The sequence below is a fragment of the Sus scrofa genome, chromosome 11 (genome assembly GCF_054392235.1).
Source record: "Sus scrofa isolate SSC_HxYL_T2T_F1_AM1 chromosome 11, Sscrofa_HxYL_maternal_Yorkshire_Landrace_v2.0, whole genome shotgun sequence".
NCBI classification, from domain to species: Eukaryota; Metazoa; Chordata; class Mammalia; order Artiodactyla; family Suidae; genus Sus; species Sus scrofa.
The window spans coordinates 23,247,271-23,269,917 of NC_139393.1; the positions used below are offsets into that span (position 1 = coordinate 23,247,271).

The window sequence follows — 22,647 nt, forward strand, 5'->3', positions numbered from 1 at the left end:
AAGGATTTTTGAGTGCCATAAGAAAAATATTACTTTCTTAATAGGTGAGGACCCAAAAGATTACTGGCCCTCATGTTTGAAATTAATATCAGAGTATGACTGATTCACGAATCAGTCATACTCTGATATTAATATTAATTCGTTTTAGTACACCTAATATTAATATTAATTAGTTTTAGCACATCTGAACCTAATACAACATTGTGAGTCAACTATACTGCAATAAAATTAAATTTTAAAACATATATTAATATCAAGCAGTAATGATCTGGAGGCAGTTTTCTATTTTATGTCATGTAATGTTATTTTATTTTATTTTGCTTTTTAGGGCCACACCCACGGCATATGGAAGTTCCCAGGCTGGGGTGGAATTGGAGCTGCAGCTGCTGGCCTACACCACAGCCACAGCAATGCTGGATTTGAGCCGCATCTGTTATCTACACCACAGCTCACGGCAATGCTGAATCTTAACCCACTGAGCGAGGCCAGGGATCAAACCCGTTGATCAAGCCATCACCTCCCTCATGGATCCTAATCACATTTGTTACCACTGAGCCACTACGGGAACTCCTAGAGGCAGCTTTCTAATCTTTATTCCTGGGCTGAGAATGGTGTAGCCATTCTCCTCTAGTCCCATTTGGCAAAAAGAAACGGGGCTGCTCTGGGACCTTGTCTGCATTTGTCTCTGGTCCTTACATGGGAGGGCACCTGCTGAAGAAGACTCAGGGTCAGGTGCTGTGTAAACATGTAACATCCATGCTGTCTTGCTTTTCTCCTCTGCTCACTGGTTGTTTTGGGAACTCGGTTCAGGGAAAGGATGCTGCCAGCCTTTCAAATTGCTGTGGGCTGCCCAGCATCCCAGAGGGCACCCAGATGCAGGCACGTCTGATTTCCTGCTCTCAAAGCTGCAGGAAGCAGCAGCCATGGGGTTGAGCACACACCTCAGCCTCGTGAGGAAGGCGGGCCTTGGGGAGGAGATTTAGATTTAGAGTAAACAGGAGAGAGGGTTTCATAAGCTTCTCGGAAACGCCTGTCATCCGCTACTAAATTTGGCCTTTTCTTTTCCTTTTGCCCAGGATACAATGGCAAGCGTGGCACGAATTCCGGGACGGGTTTAGATAAACAACTTGGTGGTGGAGGATTTTTTTTTACCTGTTACAGGACCAAGGAATGTCAAGAGTTATAAGCACGACTCAGGACGATTTCAGCTGAAGTGTCAGGAGTAGAAAAAATCAGCAATCTAGCTGATCGCTCTCTCTTTCTCTATTTTTTTTTTCCTTTTCTACCCTTGTAATTTTCATTACTGTCAATAAACTGCTGGAGGTAAAACTGTTTTTGTCCTTTCAGCTTTTATGTTGTGTGCAAGCTGCTTCTCTTGTTTGGGTGAGAATACCATAGAGCGTGTCAGCATCACCCTGCCCTCCTCCTGGGCAGGTAGAATGCATCTCCTCACCTTGAACATGCAGAGACCCATGCCAGCCTCTCTTACGGCACCAGTTGCCTGTAGTGGACTATTGGTTCCTGGGTCCATCTCCCCTGCTGGTGGCCATCCCGATTCTGGGGGCTGAGGCTTTCGGCTGCCAGGTGACCAAAGAATAGAGCCAGAATGGAATCTAATACCCAGCACAATGAACATCTCCTCAGAAAAGAAAATCATGGACTTGGAGAAGAGACTTGTGGCTGCCTGATGGGAGGGGGAGGGAGTGGGAGGGATCGGGAGCTTGGGCTTATCAGACACAACTTAGAATAGATTTACAAGGAGATCCTGCTGAATAGCATTGAGAACTATGTCTAGATACTCATGTTGCAACAGAAGAAAGGCTGGGGGAAAAAATGTAATTGTAATGTATACATGTAAGGATAACCTGACCCCCTTGCTGTACAGTGGGGGAAAAAAAAAAATTTATATATATATATATATAAAAAAAAAAAAAAGAATAGAGCCAGAGGCTGATGGAAAGACAGTCAAGAGGTTGACGGAGAGGCAAAGGATTTGAAGACCAAAGGTGCTTTTGTTTACTGGCTGTTTCTGTCACCTTGGGCAAATCACTGATTTGCCCTTTTGTAAGCCAGGAAGTGATCCTTCGGTTTTCCTTCTAGGTTTTGGGGGAGAGGTTTAAATGAGGTAATAGATGGGGACCTGCTTTTCCAACTGGGATGCGTTCTCTGCTGGAGAAGCGCATCATCGGGGGAAGAAGCATCCGTACGTAGCTAGGAGCTGAGACAGCCATGCTTCTGGGCGGTTCCCTTACATTCAGTCTGGGTGACCTGGGGCGAGACATCACTCAGCCTCCGGCAGATTCCTTGTCAGTTAGGAAACTGTCCTGCGAACCGGAGCCCTGATACTATTAGATGACGTGGGATGAGCTCGTCCAGGGCTTCCTCTGCTTGAGGTCCCTGCCGTCCTCCTTCCTGCCCTCCTCTCCCCACCACCGACTCTGGACATGCATTCGTGCCTATGTGTGATGTTGGGAGCAGGAGGCAAGCGCCCCTCTGACTCAAGTGCTGGCAGAGTGACCCCTGTCCTTGTTATGCAGTGACCCAGAGGGGCTAGACATTCTTGGCGGTCTGCTATAAGGATGGGGTTGACAGAGGCTGCGCTGCTGAGATTGCACATCTGGGAGAGATGCAGCCAGGTGTACAGACAGACACATACATTTCTGGTGTATCTGCCCTCAGACTGGACGTCGGTGATATCTGTCATCCTTTAACGAACAAGATTGGCTTTTCCCACCAGCCAAACCATATAAGCCATTGGTGTTCTTACCTGTGCACTGCAAGCAAAGCCTGTAAAGCATGATTAGGAAACCCTTAATCACCAGGACCCTCAATTCTCCAGAATTACGTCGCTGCGTTTAGTATTCATGAGAACGATTAGCAAGTGCCACCCAGAGCTGGTGTGTCAGGATAATGTATGAAGATATTAATTTGTGCTTTGTTGGTGTAAGGATGGAAGAATGCAGTTAAGTGAGACATTCTTGTTGTATTTATTTTGCCTCATCCTCCTTGTTCTGAGGAAGCAGGCAGGTTTTTTAGGGTCACTTGATTGTGAATTCCCGGGGCCGGAGAGAGAGGTGGAAGCTGAGAGGGAGGAGGGGCCGTCCCGAGACTGGGGAGCTGGTGGAGATTGGGGGTCTGCTGCATCAGGCACCCTCACCCCTTCTCTGTCTACACCGCAGAACAGCAATGAGATCTTGGACAGAAATGGTTGTGCAGCATTCCCAGGGGGACTAAAGCCCAGGAATTGGGGCTTCCGGCCCCAGCAACAATTGCCTTCCTCTGCCCTAGCCCAGTGGAGGAGATATCAGACACCAGGACTGTTCACTTCTTCGTCTGACCCTAGTAGGTCAGGAGGCCCCAGCAGGTGCTGAGATTACATTTGGAAATTATTGCTCAGAATTGTATTGAAGGAAAACAAATAAACATGATATTTCTTAGGAAGCTGAGTATGTTTACAAACTTACCCTTGGCTCCTTGGTCGGCAGGATTTATTTCAGAAATGTAATTTCCAGGGGTCACTCTGAGGTCAAGTGATATCCAGTCCAGTTTCCAGCATCTTCAGGACCGTAGGGGCTTGCAGAGCTGGAGGTGGAGCAAGAGGAAAGCTGATGGCCAAGCTGCAGAGCTCAGGGTGGAGGGATGTGGCGAAGACTGATTCACTGGAGACACGGTGGAAGTGTTCTTCACTGCCCCCCACCCCACAGGGAAGCCCTGAAACCCTGAGAGGTTGTGAAACTGGAAAACCAGGTAACTAGGTACTGTGCAAAGCATGTTACCTACATCAACTCACTTAACCCCCATAACAGCCTTGGGAGGTGGGTACTACTCTCCCATATTACAGATACAGAAACTGAGGTCAGAGATGGTCATGATCACCTAGCTAGTGAGGGGGTAAAGCAGGGAGTGAACCAAGGTCTCCGGCTTCAGAGTTTAGGCTCTTAGCAACCACACTCTTCTGCCAGTCGACCTTGACTCATAACTGACCAGATGGGATGTTGTTACTGGACAGTGCTCATGGGCACTCAGCATGCTTATCCAAGCAAGACGCTAAGTCATCAAGGGAAGGTCAAATGTGCATATCTTGGTGGTTATTAAGTAATAAAATATTTTATGGAGTTCCTTGGTGGCTCAGTGGGATCTGGTGTTGTCACTGCTATGGCTCAGGTTACAGCTGTGGCGCAGGTTCAATCCATCTTGGCCTGGGAACTTTTGCATGCCACGGGCACAGAAAAAAGACAGAAGGAAGGAAGGAGAGAGAGAAAGAAAGAAAGAAAGAAAGAAAAGAAAGAACGAAAGATAAAAGGAAAGAAAAAAGAAAAAAGGAAAGAGAGAGGAAGGGAGGAAGGAAGGAAGAAGAAAGGAAGGGAAAGAAGAAAGGAAGAAATGAAAGGCAATCTCGAGGTACTAAGGAGAAAAGGGTTGTCAGATATCAGATGACTCATTCAGTGCTTTGCTCCTTGCTGAGACCTAGTGTTACTGAGGCAGACAAACCAGTGGCAGCTCTCCTGGGAGAGGCGAGGGCAGTGGGGGGCAAAGGGGTGGCCACAAAGCAGGAAGCTTCCAGTCACTGATTGCCAAGGGGGAGGTGGGAGGAAGTGGGATGGTCAGGGAGTTTGGGGTAGATGCAAACTATTCCAGTAGATGCAAACTATTCCATTTAGAATGGATAAGCCATGAGGTCCTGCTGTACAGCACAGGGAACTCTATCCAATCTCTTGGAGAGACCATGAAGGAAGATAATATGAGAAAAAGAATATATATATATTCTCATATATATATATATATGAGACTGGGTCACTGTGCTGTACAGCCGAAATTGACATGGCACTGTAAATCAACTATACGCTAAAATAAATTTTTTAAAAAAAGAAAGAATTAAATCCCGTATAGAGTATAAAAGTATCCATCTTTATACGCCCTCCTCAGTCATAGAGCCATGGGTTGAGAGCAACACCCGAAATGTCATCTTCAAGTGCAGAAAGCAGTGTTACGTAGAAAGCCCCCTAATATTAAGTTCTTTTTAAAAAAGTACTATTGTTGGAAGTTCCCTTGTGGCACCGTGGGTTAAGGATCCAGCATTGCTACAATTGGTTCACAGGTTCCATCCCTGGCCCGGGAACTTCCACCTGCCATGGGAGTGGCCAAAAGAAGAAGAAAAAAAAAAAAAAAAAGCTACTATTGCTACATCCTCCAAACCCTCACCTGTGATGACCTTTTGGGTGTTTACCTAGAAACAAAGACGAAGCTCTATTTACATCCGCCCAGGAGTTCCCCGGGGTAGTAACAACGCGCTCCAAATCCCCAGTCAAATTTCGTTTAAAAGAAATGGTCCGGGTGAAGCCATCCACTGGGTGCTCACTCCACAGGCTCTGCCAGATTTCACCATTCCTGCCAGAGGCAAACATTCCGTGTGGGGGCTTTCACCCCGAGGTCCTCATGGCCCTCCTAGTTCCGCGTTTCCCCCCAAAAAGCCCCACGTACCAGCCCAGGTTTAGTTAGTTACAGAGCAGCACAGGAAGAGTCTGGCCTCATCCACTTCAAGGTTGCCTCAGTTACTGAAAGTTACTGGTTGAAGAAAAATCCGGATTAACCAAAATGCGTGCAGAAAAGAATTGTTTGGTATTGCTGAAATGAAACAAGTAACAGTTGTCCGGAAAGCTCTGTTTGTTTCCATACTTGTAAAAATTTGTCCTAAAAATGAATAAAAATACCATGCATGCAGGGGAATGCAGGGCCTGTGACGTTCCCTTTCATACTCCTCCATGGCCAGGAGGAGCCCATTGTGGTACCAGGTCTGCAGTTTCGGTCCAGAACCAGCCAATGCAGTTCTGAGTCCACTGGCTTCGTGTAGAGGGAGGTTGTAGGGGACGGAAGACATAGTGTCCTTTTTTTTTTTTTTCGGGCTGCATTCATGGCATATGGAGGTTCCCAGGCTAGGGGTTGAATCAGAGCTGCAGCAGCCCAGCCTACCCCACAGCCACAGCAACACCCAGATCCGAGCCATGTCGGTGACCTACACCACAGCTCACGGCAACGCCAGATCCTTAACCCACAGAGCGAGGCCAGGGATTGAACCCTCTTCCTTCATTTCCACCGAGCCACAGTGGGAACTCCCATAGTGCCATCTTGCTTCCTCTTCTTCCTGGGGATGGGAATCATCCTCATATCATACTCTTCCTTCCTTCACGCTCTTCTGTGTATGGCCAGCTCACAAAGCGTTTGGTTCTCTGTATGTTAAAAGGAAAAACAAATAGGAGTTCCCTGGTGGCTTAATGGTTAAAGACTCAGGGTCATCACTGCTGTGGCTCAGGCCACTGTCGTGTCTTGGGTTCAGTCCCTGGCCTGGGCATTTCTGCATGCCTTGGGTACAGCCAAAAAAAAAAAAAAGTCTGGGCTCAGAAAGCAGGAAATAAAATTAGGCTGGCAAAAAATTAAAATGTTGAAAAAACAAAACTAAATGAAAAGTTTGAGAGTCCTGATAAAACCTTTTCTCCTTAAACAGGCTTATAACATTCATCACCCTTATAGGGAAATGCAGTTTGAAATTCACAGCAGAAGCAATGGTGTCTTTTCTCCAGTTGGCAAAGCCCCTTCCTGGGCTGTATGTCTCAAGAGCATGATCCAGTTTTAATGGCAGATGAGCCGCGGAGTGGAGTCAGGGGCAGCAAAGAGTCACTGGGAAAATACAGTGGGTGAGAGTTCAAAGCATCCTTGGACACATGGGCTGAGAGTGGGAGTCCCACCCTCAAGCAGCCCCCGCCTTCCACGGGCATTGCTCTGAACGGCATTTCATGCGATAGGCACAAACCACTTTATTCCTTATAGTGCATTCTGATTTCTGGGGCTGTCTTTTTGTTTTCTCTTTTTAGGGCCATACTCTCGGCACATGGAAGTTCCCAGGCTAGGGGTCAAATTGGAGCTACAACTGCCAGCCTACACCACTGCCAGAGCAATGTGGGATGTGAGCCATGTCTGCAACCTACACCACAGCTCATGGCAACGCCGGATCCTTAACCCACTGAGCGAGGCCAGGGATCGAACCCAAATCCTCATGGATGCTAGTCAGGTTTGTTACCACCAAGCCACAATGGGAACTCCATCTGTGGCTGTCTCGAAGCTCAAACTAAAGTCCCTCCTCTGGGAACCCCACCTGTGTGTACGGAAGGCCTCTGTGCTGGGCTCTGCTGTCACACCACATGGTCTCTGTCCTGCTGCCCTTGGGCAATTTGGCCCCATGTGCCGAAGCAGCAGCCCCTGGGGTGTCACCATCTGTCAGACCAGCAAACTACAAAAGCTTCTCCAGTGGGCATCTCTCAACTTTCCTAGGATTTTGACTGTCACCCAATGCAAGCACTCTCTCAAAACGTAGGCAGCTGGGAGCTTGCTTTCAGGGAGTCTGGATGACAAGTGGGCCTCAAGGACAGTGCTTGGCCGTGGCTTGGGGCTATGACCTGCTCCTCTGTCTGACTTTGGGTCTCCTCCCGCACATCTTAGGGGGAGGATCTAACGATGACCTTGCTCTTCCTAAGCGTCTCATCATTATGGCTCGAGGATTCAAATGTTCTGTGCTCTGTCTTGCCTCCGTGCCTTTGTGGATTTTCTTCCATCTTAGGATGCTTGCTCCTCATAGTCCTCGACTCAATATAACATTCACTGAACTAGGGGGGCACGTCTCTGGGTACCAAACTGGTCTGGGTCCCACTTGTCCTTTAGGTCTCTGCCTGGCATTCAACTCCATCTCTTGGGAAGCTACTGGATTATTCCCTCTCTGCTCTAGATCCTTTCTCCCCTTCCTCCCAGCCCTGAATTAGGGGCGCCTCCTCTGCGCCCTTAGAACCTGTCGGGCTCTCCCTTCACGGCACTGTTCATGGACTAAAATTGGTCTCAGTCAGCACCCCACCCCGTTTCAGTCCTCGAACGGGCAAAGACGGTGCCTTGTTCATCTCTGCGTTCAGCACCCAGCACACTGCCCTCAAGCAGAAGGCCCTTTATATCATTTACGACAGGGATGGATAAATAAATGATCGGTTTTAATGTGTTTTCAAAATCACAATCCTGGTGAAGCCTAGACTAGGAAGATATTCCTGGAACTGGGAAAACAAACCAGGGCCATTTAGTGTGATTTTAATTGTAACCTGACCTTGAGGCTCTAGGCTGAGTAAACAGAAGATGAAAGGCATAATATCGGATTTAAGAAATGGTCATTTTCTCAACGTTGAAAGTTAAAAAAAAAAAATCCCATGCAGTTTTGCCCACAGAGAGGAAAAAAAAGAAAGAAAGAAATGCTGCCACGAGAGAGCTGTGAATTTTATCTTGTCTCCGGGGCAACAAAGTGAATCATTTCTGAGAGAGAAGGAGAGAAATTGAGAGAGTCTCGCAGAATGAATTCTCTCTTCTAACCGAAAGCCACACGTTCCCAACACAGAAGGACAGGAATCAAAATCAAAATCAAAGGAGATAGGTGGTTTCCTGATTCATAACGTCCCCTTGGAGGCTGAGAAGGAGACGATGAAGCAGGGGACATTTTATGAGTGTTCAGCTCTTTCGAGACGCAGCAGGGTGGTCTCTCTGACGGTTACGGCAGGGAAGAAACAGCGAGTCAGAACTGTGAGGATAAGCCAACTCCAAGGCCAGCTGTCAAAGGCCATCAGCGCCGGGAGGTGTGTGAAGGACACGGGGATGGGGTTTCCCTGAAAAGGGCTGCAGCGGAAGAGAGCTGCTCCGAAGGACCGGCCCTCGCCTCTCCTTTGCTCTGCTCCCTGGAGTTGCTCATTTCTTCTCCATCAGGAAAACAATTTCACGTCTGTTTCCGGCGTGGTTGGCGCCTCCTGACTCTGGCTTTCTGTGAGTCGGTCCGTTGTCATGGAGACCACCATTTAGACAATGCATCTGAACAGGGCCTTGTTAAGTGGGCGTCCAGGACCCACAGCAGGATCCACTTTGGTGCAGGAAGGCCCCCAGTCAAGAGCACTGCCATGTCACTGCTCGGGTGGCACCCGTAGCGGGTTGTTGCCAGGCTTCCCAGAGCCTTCTAGGGCCATCCCTTCATCCTTCCATCTCTTCAGAATACATTTGTTTATTGCACCATATGGGACCTTGATGTGTGACTGCAACAGAGACGTCCTGACTCCTCGGATTGTCAGGACCCTCCTGTAGGACTGGATTCTGCATTCAGTCACCACATGCCCAGCTGTCCACCGTGGTCGTGTCCACTGCAAGCATTTCATGTTTATCTGTGGACAAAGAACTGCTTCTTCCTCACTGTCTATGGAATCAGGTGTGAGATCTGAGGGCGTGGGACCTCTGCACAGGTCCATCTCCAGTCGTGCTTGTAGCCTGCGGTCAGAGAGCCAGCACCCCAAGTCCTGGTGAGGAGGGGAACCCCCAGGTGCAAGACTAGAGCCAAGGACAGGTCTAAGGGCCACTGGGGACAGAGCCTGAGGGGCCAGTGCATTCTATTCTATGTAAGTGACACAAAGCCATTCTGAAGGCCTCTCCCTGAAAACCATGTGACATAAAGCCATATACCAGGCTCTGGGGGCAAGGGGTCACATTTGACACAGACAATAACATCTAATAGGACATTGGAAGGAAACACAAGCTTCAAGCCGGTGTCTGTGTTCTCCGTTTGGGAAACACCAACAGCTTGGGGTCACTTAGCACCCCCAAATGAGACTGGAGGCAAAGCATGTGTTGGAAGCTGCCGAAGGTCTTGTTCTACTGGTGTTCAGAACACCAGCACATCATCAAGAAAAGCTAAACGTATATGGATATACACACACGTATACACACATATTTTTTTAAGGAGGTGACACATGCAGTGTATTTCAGGAAGATTTTCTACCAAATTGATGAAATAAGGAAAAAAACATCAGTTTCATTAGGTTAGGTGAACTACTTCTATGTGTATTCTATAGAGATAGAACCACTTTCTAGACAAGACTGGTGGAATGAAGAGTTCTTATATATGGATTTCACAGAAACATGGCCAGTGTGGGAGGGATATTTGTGGGTTTTTTTTTCCGCTTTTTATTTTTATTGATTTATTTTCACTTTTTAGGGCTGCAACAGCGGCATATGGAAGTTCCCAGGCTAGGGGTCAAATTGGAGCTATAGCTGCTGGCCTACACCACAGCCACAGCAATGCCATCCCCAGCGCACTGAGTGAGGCCAGGGATCGAACCTGTATCCTCACGGATACTAGTCAGATTCATTCCACTGCACCAGGGCAGGAACTCCCTCACTTTTCAGATTATAGTTGATTTACAATGTTGTGTCAATGTCTGCTGTACAGCAAAGTGACCCAGCTATACATATACATATATGTATATACACATCCTTTTTCTCACATTTTCCTCCATCATGTTCCATCCCCAGAGACTGACTGAACACAGTTCCCTTTTCTGTACAGCACAACCTCATTGCTTATCCATTCGAAATGTAAGAGTTTGCATCTAACCCCAAACTCCAGTCCATCCCATTCCCTCTCCCCTACCCCTTGGCAACCACAAGTCTATTCTCCATGTCTGTGAGTCTGTTTCTGTTCTGTAGATTGTTTTTTTTGTGCCATAGTTTAGACTTCACATATAAGTGATATCATATGGTATTTGTCTTTCTCTTTCTGACTTACTTCACTTAGTATGAGAATCTCTAGTTCCATCCATCTTGCTGTAAATGGCATTATTTTGTTCGTTTTTATGGCTGAGTAGTATTCCATTGTGTATGTATACCACATTTTCTTAATCTATTCATCTGTTGATGGACATTCAGGATGTTTCTATGTCTTGGCTATTGTGAATAGTGCTGCTCTGAAAATATGGGCGTATGTACCTTTTTGAATAGTGGCTGGTCTGGATATATGCCCAGGAGTGGAGTTGCTGGATCATATGGTAGTTATATATTTAGTTTTCTGAGGAAGCTCCATACTGTTTTCCATAGTGGTTGTACCAATTTACATTCCCACCAACAGTGTAGGAGGGTACCCTTTTCTCCACACCCTCTCCAGCATTTGTTATTTGTAGACTTATTAATTATAGCCATTCTGACCAGTGTGAGGTGGTACCTCATTGTAGTTTTGAGGGAGAGATATTTGTGACCATATATTATGGTGGCTCTAAAGTAATGATCAGCCTTGGAACCCCTTCTGCAATGGAATTTTTTTTTTTTCCCACTGTACAGCAAGGGGGTCAGGTTATCCTTACATGTATACATTGCAATTACAGTTTTTTCCCCCACCCTTTCTTCTTGCAATGGAATCTTATGTAGGAGCCTGACCTGCATGTGGATACCATGAACTGCTGATTTCAGACGCAGATGGTGTCTTAGTCTGCTCAGTGGCCATAACAAATTACCTGAGAGCGAGGGGCTTAAACAGCAGACACTTACCCTCTCACAGTTTTGGAGGCTAGGAATTCCAAGAGCAAGGTGCCAGCATGGTTGGTTTCTGGTCCTGGATTATAGATGGCTATCTTCTGGCTGTGTCATCACATGGAAGGGAAAGAGACAGAGAAATCTCTGGGGTCTCTTCATACAAGGGCACTAATCCCATCATGAGGGCCCCACTCTTACGACCCCATCTAACCCCAATTACCTCCCAAAGGTCTTATGTGCAAATACGATCACACTGGTGGGTAGGGCTTCATCATATGGATTTTCGGTGGGACGGAATTCAGCCCATAGCAGGTGTGAAAGCAGGGGTCCAGGGAAGTCCTGCGATGGGAGCACTTATCCCCAGTTAACAATTGTCCAATCGAGGGCTCCTTGCCTTCTACCTAAACTTCCAGAGCCAATGCCCCGGCATCTCAATGTCCCCAGAACCTCCTGCTCTTTTATGGGCCGGGTAGGTTTATGGAAGGATTTCTGGAGGCTGCCTTTTCCCAAGCTCATTAAGGGAAATGCTAACAACTATACCAGAAAAAGCTACGATACAGAGAACCCTGACTAACTGTTCTAAGTTTATATATGGTACCTCATTGAATCCGCAAACAACCTAATCTAAGGCATTCTTGTCTCTTCTTTATTTCACAGCCAGAGTACAGAGACACTACATGATTATGCAGAGTCAGTAGGGGGCACAGCTGGAAATCGAACCCAGGTGGCTTGGCTCCAGAATCTGTGCCCTTAATTGGCACCACCCTTGGGTATAGAATAGACAATACCGTCATCAGGAGATGGGCAAAAGTCACTGTCCCCTGGGCTGAGTGTGCTGGAATACATTAACTGTCCCCTGGTCAGTGCTAGAGTGGCATGTGAGGCCGACTTTGAGAAAAGCCTTAAGTGTAATTGACATGTGGGTGTTTACCAAGTTGAGAACCAGGCGTACACTTGAATTTTCTGCTTCTTCCAAAGTCAAATAATGTAGCAAACAGACTTATTCTAGTCATAGCCCCAGTTTCTTGTTTTTAGATGGATGTACGCCAAGGGTTTCTTGACCTAGGATCACAGGCTCAAGGGACTAGGCAAGGACTGTTAAGCCACCTGAGCCCTTGGGACAGGACCACATGGAGAAAGTGCCATGGGACAGGACCACATGGAGAAAGATGCCACTTTTTTTCTTTTTAGGACTGGCACCTGCTGTGTATGGAATTTCCCAGGCCAGGTGTCAAATCAGAGCTGCAGCTGCCGGTCTACACCACAGTCACAGCAACACAGTACCTGAGCCACATCTGCGACCTATACCACAGCTCACGGCAACATCGGATCCTTAACCCACTGAGTAAGGCCAGAGATCAAACCCATATCCACATCCTCATGAATACTAGTCAGATTCATTACCACTGAGCCACAACAGGAACTCTGAGAAGAACAGCATTTGAGTGTTAAATGTAACCTCTGGTCTATCCCCAAGGGGGACAATCTCCCCTTCTTCTTCTGGGGGACATTCAGTAGTCACCAAGGATGTTCATTGTGCTGGGTATCAGCCTAGACTTATGATCCCGTGCAGCTGAAATTTACATCTGGATTTGATTGCTGTCAAGCTCTCCTAGGTCTTATTATCAGCTGTTGCTTCTGGTTGGATGGTTCACATTATGTCACTGTGGCAAATTTGGGAGTTATATTGACAAGGGATTCAATCTTGGCTTGACACTGGGTTACTCTGGACAAATGACTTCACCTTCCCAAATTCCAGTACAATAACTGCATTGCAGATTGTTGTCTGGATTAATTTAAGGTGTCTGCCTTCTAGTCGGGGCTCAACAAGGTAAGCTTGGGTGGTACAGGTTGTACATTTTTATTTAACAAAATTCTTCTGCTAGTGTTTAATTGATGTCATACTTCTTCAGTGGGTTGTTTGCCTTTGACTTTGAATCTTGTCAATCTTAAGATACTTTCATGCAAAAGGGTAAAGAAGCAGAAGTTAAGCCAAGGAAGTAGCAAAGCTGGGGTTTAAGGATAGTCATGGAAATGGAAGGATCACCCATGGGCAGAAAAGATATCACAATGATTAAAAAAGAAAAAATGAGAATATCCTGAGGGAAAATTGAGCTGAATTTCATTTCCTTGTTTCAAGTCTTGGAAGGCTTTTAAAGTTATTATTTTATGTCACGTTCTCTGATGCGAGCACAGCAAAGAATCATTGTCTCCTAGAAAGATTCAAGCAAGGGAAATTAGGGAATTAGAAAATCAAGACAATAGCCAAAAACCAGCCACCAGAACAAGAACAAGAAGAGAGAAGCATCCTCACAAACTAAGAATAATATATCAGACCAGATCCTGCTTGAGGTCAAGATTTGATTAACAGACCTGCCACAGATGACAGAATTGGTTAACAGGAGACGGATGGTTTAAGAGTTAAAAATTAAGCATTTTACTCTTCTTCCCTGCAGATCTTAGTTTTAAAAGATGATTTTCTTGCTAACTCTTTAGTAACAGGGAGCAGCTGATGGTTATACTGTTTCTCTCCTGTGGGAACATGTACTCTGCTGGCAGAGAGACACAGGGAAAAAAAAAAGCCATGCAAGTGGATTGATGACGGATGGTGATTGGCCACAAAAGAAGGTTGGGACGTTACCTGTGGAGATGAAACACACAGATTTAATTTAATATTGATTTCAGTTTCAGGAGGAAAAAATTGCCCTTGCAGCTGAGCGTGCTGTCATGCAGGCATCTTTGTTTTCTCATTCTGACCAACGCTCTCCTCACTTCCCAGCTGCCTCCCTGGCGCACGTGTCTTACACTGAGGGCGTTTTGAAGGACTGTTCATTCATTCTAAGGCGATGGACAGGGGCATATTAAGTGCATTCCATCAAAAGCACCTCTGTACAGTGACCAGGAAATAGATGAATTTCCTGAATAAGATGTTTTCCTTTCTGACACCAGCAGCATCTTCTTCAATAAACCGAGAGCCTGTTCTTACAAAGGATTTTAGGAAACAAACAATCACGCTGGCTTTGCCTCCTCTGCACAAAGGGATTTTTTTAAAATCACCAATGTTGGGATCAAACACTGGGCTCACTATTTCTGCTGCGTGTTTTCCTTTCAAGCCATGAAGAGGATGACATCATTCAGTGCCAGAGCTGCCTCACGTGGCATCTTCCTGTATCTCTGTGAGCATGAACACTCGCCCATTCATCCCCTCACTGCCCGATCACCCCCAAACAATGTGACTGACACATAAATTGTGCCAGGCAAGGGACAGGTGGGTTAGTTGAGCTTGGGGCCCTGCCAGCTCTCCCATCATGTAATAAGAAAGCTCTCAAATAAACACCGTATGATTTAATTGGACCTGAGCTAGGAGATATGGTTTTACAGAAACTAATTATGGCAGGCAGCCTGGCATATTAGTGCAGTAAATCTCAATCATGTCAAGCCCTAGAGCGGCTGCTGTGTTGGCTTATTTTCTCTCTGTTCCTTTTCTTTTGCTTCCTAGTTTCTTCCACTCATTCTCTTTCCATCTATTTTTACCGCTCTCTCTTTTTTCTGGCATGTTTACACCTTGAATAGGGGGTTCGGCACTGGTACCCTGCTTCAGATCAATGAACGTATATGGTTCTCTGTGAGTATATGGGTGCATACACGTGCCTGTGTTTGGGTCTTTCTGCTGCAATGGACATGCCAATTCAGGATAGAGAGGGAGGAGGGTGGGAGGAGAGAGTAGTGGATAAAAAATTACTCAAACTTCTGGTCTTCAAATGGGTCTGTCATGGGTGGTTTGGGAGGGGGCGTGGCTATGAAAAGCAGAAGCGCTAAGCTATGTAAAGGACTAGCCTTGACAACATCATGCACAATGAGGTGAAGGCCACGGTCACGAGAGGACAGATGGAGGAGTTTTAATTCTGATCAGGTGGAGCTTTAGCTTCTTTCCCTCAAGGCTGCCTTCTGTTTTGAATCAGAAACAGAATGCTTGATTAAATATTATGAGCGAACGAACTCATATTTATTATTTACTTAAGAAGAAGTCTGGAGCTGGTCTCAGAGTTTGTTCAGCTACCTGGTTATCCTCCCATGCTTTTTCCATCCTTCTTTGTCATCCTCAGTGTTAATGGCTTTTTGTTTTCTTGCCTCATGGTCCTAAGATGGCTGCTGCAGTTCCAGATATCACAGGAGCATCCCAAGCTTAAAGGGAGTGGCAGGGGCAAATGACATTCCTCTTTATTAGTCTCTAGAAAAAAAGTTTTTCCTATAGCACCCAAGAAAACGTTTCCTATATCCACATGGTCTGAACTGGGTGGCTAGCTATAAAGAAGGGCAGGAATGTGAGCAAAGGAGAACCAAAGGGCCATGATTCACCTCCTTGGGATGGATGCATCATCAGTGTATTAAAACTGAGATTCTGGGAGGGAGGGGAAGGAGCCTGAAATGGCAACAGGGTTGGCCAATGTATGATGTCTGCCATGCTTTCCTCTAGTATATTTGAGAAAAAAGGTTATTTGTCTTACATTAGTTACTGAGCTGCCTCCCTGCAACCCCAGCAAAGGCTCCTCGGGTGAGTGCCGTTCTCTGCCATTTGCTTTGCTGCTGGTCACCAGGGGAATTCTTCAACTGCAGTCCTCTTGAAACAATATTGCCTTTTTTTTTTTTTTTTTAGGGCAGCTCCTGAAGCACATGGAGGTTCCCAGGCTAGGGGTCTAATCAGAGCTACAGCTGCCGGCCTACACCACACACAGCCACAGCAACGCGGGATCCAAGTTGTGTCTGTGACCGGGGATCGAACCTGAAACCTCATGGTACCTAATCAGATTCGTTCCTCCTGTGCCACGACGGGAACTCCAATATTGCCTTCTTTACACCGGCCTCCATATAGGATTTCAGATCAGAGCTGGGTTCAAATATTATCCCAAGGGTACCACTCACTGGCTTTGTGGCCTCTGGCAAGTGACTTAACCTCCTTAACTCAGTAAAAATGCACGTGATAACTTGTTTATCTCACTGAGTAACTATGAGGATTAAATTAGGACTGTAAAGTACTTAGCACTGTGCTGGATCCAGAGGGTGCTCAAAAAATTGTTGTTTTTCTCTTTTCTCCACATTTAAAAAACAATGAAAGCAGACATTTATTAGTGCTTCCTAGATGCCCGGCACAGCTCTGTGTGCTTCATACAAATCGACTTGTTCAAGCCTCATGACGACGACTCAGTGGAGTCTGTACCAGCATCATGTGCATTAACAGCTGAAGGAATGATTGAGAAAAGTAAGTTTGTCTAAGATTCCAGAGACGGTGAGAGGGGGGATTAAGATCGAATCCAGGCTGTTGGTCTAGAGCCTGGGAACTAACCACCATGTGCTATTTCTCTGCTCACAATGCGCCCTCCCTGGAAATGGGCTGATGATCAGCTAGGACCAAAGCTTCCCCTTAGGCAACAGACATTCAACAAGAGGCGCCCGGAATAAGCACAGTTGTGTGGTTGTGGAGAATGGTGGGCTTCTTGGAGGGGCAGGGGCTGTGTCCTGTCTGAAAAGGGGGCACAGAAGGAGAGCAGGGTCCCGTGAGGGAGTGGGGGGCAGTCAAGCTCAGCACATACACCTCCAGCTACACACACAGAAGGGTTTCCGTTCACTGCCGTTTGCTTAGCCCATCTCAGTGTGCATTTACACAAGCAGTCAGCTGCCCTTAGAGAAGAGGGATGCCGTCTCTTGCCTCCAATGGTTAGATTATTTTGCAGTATTAGAACCCAGCATCAGGATATCATTTCCACAGCCTCCCTGGGCACAGCTTTTCTAATAGAAAGAAGACAGAGCCGTATTTTCTGGGGGGAAATGGCCACCTTTCCTTCGGCTTCTGAAGAGCCTACTCAATGGCATTGAACAATGATAACCCATGGACAGGCTGCAGCATCCAAATGCTAGGAGTCCTGTGAAGCTCGGGAGCCAAAGCACCTTTTGGTTTGAGATGCCAGCAAACCAAGGGAGAGAAAAGATCAAAATGGAAGCCCGAATTCCTGCTCAGCTGTCAGTCCTAAGCTTAAGGAATTTGAACTTGATTCTTGAATGGTAATATTTCTTCCCTAAGGGACCCACGAACCCAAACATCAGTGCCTGCATTAATACACACTCTGTTTAAAGAAACAGATGAATCACAAACCATGCTGGGAAGGTGTTTGATGAGGACATAGTGTTTTTCATTTAATAAAAAAAAAGGTGATTGCATCAGAGTCCATGAGGTTGGCTGGAGGGTGGTGGGTGGGGGACACGGAGGTGTTTAAACATCTGTGCTCTGAGGAGGTAAGTTCCTGTGCACATCCCCTGACCCGTTTTGTTGTGCTTTTTATTGCCTTTGGATTTTGTTTGCCTGTTTGAATAAAGGATGAGCATTCACTGTAATGGGCCAGAAAGTTTAGATAGCAGAATGGCAGAGGCCTGACTTAAAACCAGTTCTCTGCATACATGGCATGTGATGAATTGCATGTGAATTTTTGACATGCCAGCCTGCTTACTTAGGCCTCTCTGAGCAGGGCTGAGCTCTAGATAATGAGAGGTTTTCCATTTTACAAGTGGTTTCCTGGTACATTATCTCTCAGGACTTCAGTCACCTTGGCCGGAAGTAGGATAAGGGAGACTTTAGGGTTATCCCCATTTTAAAGAGGAAGCCTGGGCTCAAAGCAGCTAAAGGACTTGTCCTGGGGGAAGGACTCGCACGTCTCATCTTGGGGAACAAATCCCACCACACCATCTGGCCCTTCCCCTAGAGGGTGGGAATTCTCCCCAAGCCTCCCTAAGATGCGGACCCTTGCATTCCCAGCGCATCTAAAAGGTGCCGCCCAACACGCGGATGGAGATGGGGGTGATTTGGGTCCCCAGCTTGCTGCCTCTGCAGGGTCCGACTTGCAGATGGGTTCAGCAGGGCTTTGGGAACATGGTGGCTTATCAGGAGGGCAGGCGTGTGCCCATATTCTAGAACCATCATGATCTGAACACTTGGAAAGGACATCAGAGGTTTCCCAGGCCAGGTCTCACAAATGAAAAAACAAACAAACAAGCAAAAAAAAAACCCAATGAGAATCGAATTCTGTACCCATTTCCAACGAGTGGGACTTCCGTCCTACACCAGGCAATTCTCAGACACCAGCTGGGTGTCCTACAGTCGGACTGGGTCCTGGCACTCTCTGTCTGGAGAGAGTGTCAGATTCCACAGGCTAAGGAATCAATCAGCTTAGAGAACTCTTGCCCCCACCCCCACTTCCAGTCGCCAGGCCAGGTTGTCACCAGCTATAGATTGAAGGTTCTAACGGCCCCTCCTTGAGTTCAATTAATTTGCTAGAATGACTTGCAGAACTCAGAAAAAACAGTTGCTTAGAGATCTCGGGTTTGTTATAAAGGGATAATTCAGGAATGGTCAGATGGAAGAGATTCCTAGGACAAGGCACCTGGGAGGGGTATAGAGGCTTCCGTGTGCTCTCTGAACACCCCACATGTTCATCAGCCTGGAAGCTCTTGGAACCCCGTTCTTTTGGGTTTTTATGGAGACTTCATTACAGAAGCATGGTTGACTAAATCATTCACCATTGGGGACTGAATACAATTGTCAGCCCCTCTTCTCTCCCCAGAGGTCTGGGGGTGGCACAGAGAGTTCCAACCTCCTAACCACGTGGGTTGGTTTCCCTGGCAACCAGCCTCCCATCCTTAGGTGACCTAGGGGCTTTCCAAAAGTCAACTCATTTACATGACAAAAGACAACTGTGGCTCTATTCACTTAGGGAATTCTGAGGGTTTTTAGTAACTCTGTGCCAGACACGGGACAAAATAACACATTTTATATTATACATCACAGTATCACAGAGACTCAGAGAGGTGAACTGATGGACCGAGAGCCACACAGCCAGTGCAGAGCAAACACTGGGGCTCAGATGTCTCTATGGGTGCTGGGCCCACGGTGCTTCTCTCCGTCCCTCACTGCCCAGCATTTTGGCTTCTCTGCCGGCTTTAACTTGCAGGCAAAGAAGTGATTTAAAGGGGGCAGGAGGACATGTGGTGAGGAGCATGGGTCTAGGGTGGGTGAGACCCAAGTTTGGATTCCGCCTCAGCTGTAAGGTGACTGCATCTTCAAGGGGTGTGTTCGAGGCAGGAAGGAGGGGGAGATGGCAGGGTCATGCCGGCGGAGAATGTTCCTTCTGCTCACCGGAGGAAAATTGCTCCTGGGGCTGCATCCAGGACTCTTCTCCTTCCTTCTCTGGGCTGAATGGGCTGGTCTGGCTCTGTCTGGCTGCACAGAAAAGGGAACGCTGAGCCGGGGCCTCTGCAGTAGGAGGCGGTGAGGGAGCGGGGCTCCTGGGGGTTTGGGACACCGTTGTGGGCTCAGCCTCAGGTGTAACCCGGGAAGCAGGTTCCTACTCATTTTATTTATGTTTTTATATTTTTAGCTGCACCAGCCACATAGGGAAAGGTCCTGGGCCAGGGATGGAACCCGAGCCACAGCAGTGACAATGCTGGATCCTTCACCCACTCGGCCACCTAAGGAACTCCTCCTATCTTATTTTTAAGAACCAGGTGTAATTGGTTCAAGTCTTCATTTGTTGGCACTCCCAAGGTTGTCTCCAGGTCGTCGTCACGTTAGAAGGAGGTGTGTATCCTCGTGGTCACCTCTGGCTGGCAGCTCTACGTCAGTGGCAGGACCACTGCCTCTGGGCACTGCCCCCGTTTCCCTCCCAGGGGACCCAGATACGGATCTCAGCGACGCTGTGGTCTTTCCCCGGACCGCTCCAGGCTCCAGGTGTGTGCATTTTATTCAGAAGTGAGTTTACAGTTTAGGGTTGGGTTGGGTCCGCTGACATCAAAACCAAGGAAAATTCCGTGGAAGAAAGCGAACTGGTTGCACCATTGTTCCTACAGCTGTTTAGCCAAAAGAATTCTTTTCATTGCATTTTCCCCTTTGGGGCAGGCCGGGTCTGTTTTCTAAAGACCTGTCCGTGCTATTGTTTCTGCCATGCTGGGTTCCCAGAGCAGGGTGGGTGTTTGATAAATTACTTAAATAAAAGCAGGGAGGACAATTCTGAATGGGGAAGCAGCCACTCAAACAGCAGAGAACTTTTGCAAGAGTTTGGGGAATTGGAAGTCCAATAACCTCTTTCGGTTAATGAGGGTTTAAAGGCATTTTCTTCTTGAATCTTTCACTTTCTCATGTTAAAAATGTTCTTACTGTCATCGTGGTGGAAGGAATAGGTTTCACTTTGAAACTGGTCACCTCCCGTGGTGCCGGTGGGACTTTGATGATCAAAAAAATATTTGTATACCTAGTTTAAAATATTTTCCTGTAACTTATGTTCTCTCTTCCCACTAGTTCTACTAATGTAGAAACTAGTGCACTACATTCTGAGGTTGCCTTGGAGAAAGAAACTCCAGGATCTGGAGCCATAAACAAGGACAGGAAATGTTTTTTTCTTTTCTGCTGGGGAATGTCTCTGGGCCTCAAATAGGCTCTTGTATTTACCAAGGCTCATTTTCCTTCTGTGAAGAGTGGAATTGCCGTTATAATCCCATGGATGCCTCAATGTCCTGAAGACTTTCTGATGGGCAGTAGTCAGCCAGCTTGTGTAGGAAACACAGCTGGACTGCTACAGCTTCAGGAAGTCTGAGCTGTGATTTGGGGGGGGGGGGCGTGCAGAGAGCAGATCTGGCACAGATAGAATTTCACTGCTGACCAAATATAGACAATGGCTTTCTAGGACCAGCATGGAGAGAAGCCACCTGTGTCAGGCCACTGTAGTTGATGGATCAGATGACATAATAGCTGTGTCAGCGCTTCACTTAGGGCTTTGATAGATTTCCACCGCTATTGGTGGGGTGGGGTGGGGTGGGGGAGACAAGGATGGGGGATGATGGCTGGGAGAAAGTTAAGTATTTTCGCCTGTGCTAATGTTTCCTTCCTCTGAGCTGTAATGCAGGATCCTTCTCAGAGGAATCAGAAGTGGAAGCAATTGTTTAAATTTGATAGCTCATCAGCCTACAGGAGAATGCAGAGAGTGACATAAAAAAAAAAAAATCACGTCGGGTCACAAGGAGAGTGGGAAAAATCCATTCAGGAAGTTCATTACCATGTGTGAAAATTCGAACTGATTTCTACCAAGTGGCTTTCCATATGATCTTCTAGAAGGGTGGGTGAAGCAGCCACTCTACCTAAACAATCTCCGCAGAAGTTTTCATCAGTGGGTGATGAGAAACTGAGATTTGCATGAAGTTCTTTTAAAAGGAAGAACAGTCACCACACCCCAGTTTCATGTTATAGATGAAGAAATTGAGCTTAAAGAAGATGTTTAGACAGTGGAACAAGAGTTGAGAGAATCATTTACATCGAGTTATACCTTTTTTTTTTTTTCTTTTTGGGCTGCCCCGTGGCATAGAGAGTTCCCAGCTAGGGATAAGATCTGAGCCAAAGTTGCAACCTACACTGCAGCTGTGGCAATGCCAGATCCTTAACCTGCTGTGCCAGGGCCTGGGATCAAACCTGGGTCCTAGCACTGCAGAGACACAGCTGATCTCATTGTGTCACAGTGGGAACGCCTGGAGTTAAGTCTGGACCATTGTCTCCATGACGGCTTTCCTGCCTCTGGGGCTGGGGGTGAGGGTGGTGTTGAGGGTGGGTGACACACCAGGGTGACATTTCATTGGTGGGTCACTGGGTGGTCAAGACCAGACTATCACAGCAGAATAACCATCATTCTAGCTTTCCAGAAGAATTCCTCTTCATTGCGTTCCAACCACAGAGAACCAGTGACCCTTCTCCAAACATGGCCATTTCTTGGCTATTTTTGTACCTTTGCACTTTCACTCTGTCTAGAATTCCCTTCCTGGTTTTCCCTTCTGAGTAAGTCCCTACTCACTCTTCATGCAATGTCTCAGCCACTTTCCCTGCCCAGCTCCGATCACCCTGAATGCCGTCCACACCTGGACAGGTACCTCCGTCTCTCCCTGTCACGTGTGTACAGCTGGAGGACAGTGACCCTGGCCTTTTCATTTCTGTAGACTTAACACCTCACCCGTGCCCAGCATTTAAGATGTGGCTTTTAACTGATTAATTATTGGATTGATCTCGTTATTCTCAAAGCTGGAAATGGATCAGTGGCATAACATCTCCCGCAGAAACCCATATTAATTTGCTCTTTTTTTTTTTTTTTTGTCTTCTGTCTTTTTAGGGCCGCACCCATGGCATATGGAGGTTCCCAGGCTAGGGTTCCCAGCAGAGCTACAGCTGCTGGCCTACACCACAGCCACAGC

At 47.0% G+C, this 22,647-nt stretch overlaps 1 long non-coding RNA gene across 3 annotated transcripts in view; it reads right to left on the minus strand.

Moving 5' to 3' along the window:
- Positions 1-22,647, minus strand: part of LOC102167197 (uncharacterized) — a 153,034-nt gene that overhangs the window by 21,380 nt on the left and 109,007 nt on the right. The window contains exons 4-6 of one of the 3 annotated variants that reach the window (XR_014819541.1): positions 11,386-11,475; positions 3,465-3,582; positions 1,454-1,613 (exon numbers count right to left, since the gene is read on the minus strand). This is a non-coding gene — a long non-coding RNA (uncharacterized LOC102167197). Of the gene's footprint in view, positions 1-1,453; positions 1,614-3,464; positions 3,583-10,013; positions 11,144-11,235; positions 11,476-22,647 lie in introns of those variants that run through there. The other 2 variants (XR_014819540.1, XR_014819542.1) reach the window with 2 other exon arrangements.